Raw genomic sequence first — 2,349 nt, forward strand, 5'->3', positions numbered from 1 at the left:
AACTAAAAACCCGATTTAAAAATGGGCTAAAGACTTGACATTTCATGGCTTTCCAAAGGAGACACACAAATGGCCAACATGTATATGAAAAGATGCTCAATGTCACTAATTATCAAGAAAATACAAATAAAAACTTGACACCTGGTAGGATGGCTAGTATTAAACAAACAAACAAAAACAAGTGTTGGTGACAATGTGGAGAAACTGGAACCCTTGCACACTGTTGGTGGAAATGCACAATGTAGCACCAGCTGTGGAAAACAGTACAGAGGCTCCTCAAGAAATTAAAAATCAGTCTATGGCCACGCCACCCTGAATAAGCCTGATCCCGTCTGATCTCAGAAGCTAAGCAGGGTCGGGCCTGGTTAGTACTTGGATGGGAGACCACCTAGGAAGACCAGGTGCTGCAGATGGTAAAAAATAAGGGATTGTAAACTGACAAGGTCCTTGCAATCTGTGAGATCAACCAAGGGTTGCCTCGCCTAAATAAACTAACAAATAAGTGAAGATTTTAAAAAATTAAAAAATCGAACTACCATATAACCCAGGAATTCCACTTGTAGGTATTTCTCCAAAAGAATTTATACCAAGCTTTCTTTTGAAGAGTCTTTCCCCAGGTGTCCTTTGGCCAGCGGTTACTGCCCTTCCCCCTCTCCCAGCTCCCCCGGCCTGGGTACATTTCTGGGGGCTGCTCAGAAAGCTTCTGCTGATGGGACGAACAGGCCTGGAAACTGAGGCACCTCGACTTCTCAGCCTGGTTTCTCACCGGTGCGGTGAGGTTTGGGGGCAGGGGCGCTCACTTAGGCGTTAACGAGGCTTCTGCCGCCCCCTACTGGGCGCTCACTGTCACCTCCTGTCGTCTGGATGTTTAGAAGTAAATAAATGCCTAGGACAACATAACAGCCTGGACTTATTGAATGATTACTCTGTCAGATCTTGTACCAGGTGCTTTCAAGGCACAGTCTCCAGCGACCTTGAGACGCGGCTGGCACTCCCCTCCTGACTTTACACGGAGAGATGAGACCCCCCCGAGAACGTGCAAGGTCACACAGCCCAGGATCGGCCCGTCTGGATTCCAACCCAGTGCACAGTGGGGCTGAGCAGTGTCCTAGGGAGGGGATGCGAGAATGGAGTGGAGGGCCGCAGAAGGTTCCGGAAACTGCTCCCGGTGCCCTTGCCAGGAAGCAGGAAGGTTCACTCGACGGTTATGGGGAAACCGAGGCAGGCGGGAGTCGAGAACCTAGACAACGGTGGGCCTTGCAGGGCGTGTGGGGCGGAGGAGAGACCCAGCCAGGCCCTGAGCCCGGTGCCCTGGGGGCCCAGGTGATGGGGGTGGGGAGGGAAGGCAGACCCGCTCACAGGTGTCGCTGGCCTGTGTCAGCCCCTGACGTCCCAGGGGCCTGAAGGTCAAGCTGGCAGAGCGGGCGGCAGAGACCGCTGGGCGTGTGCCCTGAAGTGCTGGCTTGCTGCGGTCTGCCGGTCGGGGGGTCCCTCCGATGGGGAACAGCTGGCTCTGCCACCTTCTAGCTCTGCGATCTTAGGCAACTTCCTTCAGCTCCCCGAGCCTCAGTTTACCCTTCTGTGAAACGAGTCCAATCGCAGCCCCAAGTCACATACATGAAGCCTGAGCGCATAGTCAGCGCTCGAGAAACGGAGTCCAAGGCCCCCGGGGTCACTCGAAAGCCCCCGGGGTCACGTACCAGCCAGGCCTCAAGGCCGAGGAGCCGGTGCTGTGTGATGGCGTATGGCGCTGCAGAGCTGGGGAAACTGAGTCACCGGGCCAGGGAGTGCCTGGGCCCAGGCTACATCGTGAGTCACAGGCCTGATACCGGGGAACCCTCCTTGCAGCCGCCTCCAGAGATGCTCCGTGCCCCTGTCGGCTGGTTTCGGCGCCCCCTCTCCTTCCGCGCCGCCAGCCAGAGGGTGTTCACGAAGGAGCCCCCCCGCAGTCGGGCAGGCCGGGCTCCATCACCGGTACCCGGCCCATGATGGATACTCTGAGACGTACGCTCATCCCCGCTCTACGGGTGAGGCAGCCGAGGCTTGGAAGGGGAGGCGAGTTGCCCAGGGACGCACAGCTGTGTGGGGTAGCACCCTGATTCACCCCCAGCAGCGAGCCCCAGGCTGGACCCTCAGGGCTGGCTTCCGCCCCCAGCTCAGGCTGGGATCAAAGGCAGCACCGCAGGAAGCCCTTCCCATCCCGACTTCCCTGAACTAGGACACGCTTTGACGTCAGCACGTCCACATTCCCGCCCTGCGGCCCCGGGGCGGGGGCATCCATTTCCTCCCTCTGGCGTGGGCATCACAAACAGGAAGCTGGGTCATGGGGACGGGTCCAGGCCAGGGCTT

The 2,349-nt window shown here is 57.4% G+C and overlaps 1 non-coding gene across 1 annotated transcript; it reads left to right on the forward strand.

Moving 5' to 3' along the window:
- Positions 1-294: 294 nt before the first annotated feature.
- LOC118606197 lies at positions 295-413 on the forward strand. The gene has a single exon (XR_004952314.1). It is a non-coding gene; the product is annotated as a 5S ribosomal RNA (ribosomal RNA).
- Positions 414-2,349: the final 1,936 nt, after the last annotated feature.

Source organism: Rousettus aegyptiacus, unplaced genomic scaffold (genome assembly GCF_014176215.1).
Source record: "Rousettus aegyptiacus isolate mRouAeg1 unplaced genomic scaffold, mRouAeg1.p scaffold_m13_p_7, whole genome shotgun sequence".
NCBI lineage: Eukaryota > Metazoa > Chordata > Mammalia > Chiroptera > Pteropodidae > Rousettus > Rousettus aegyptiacus.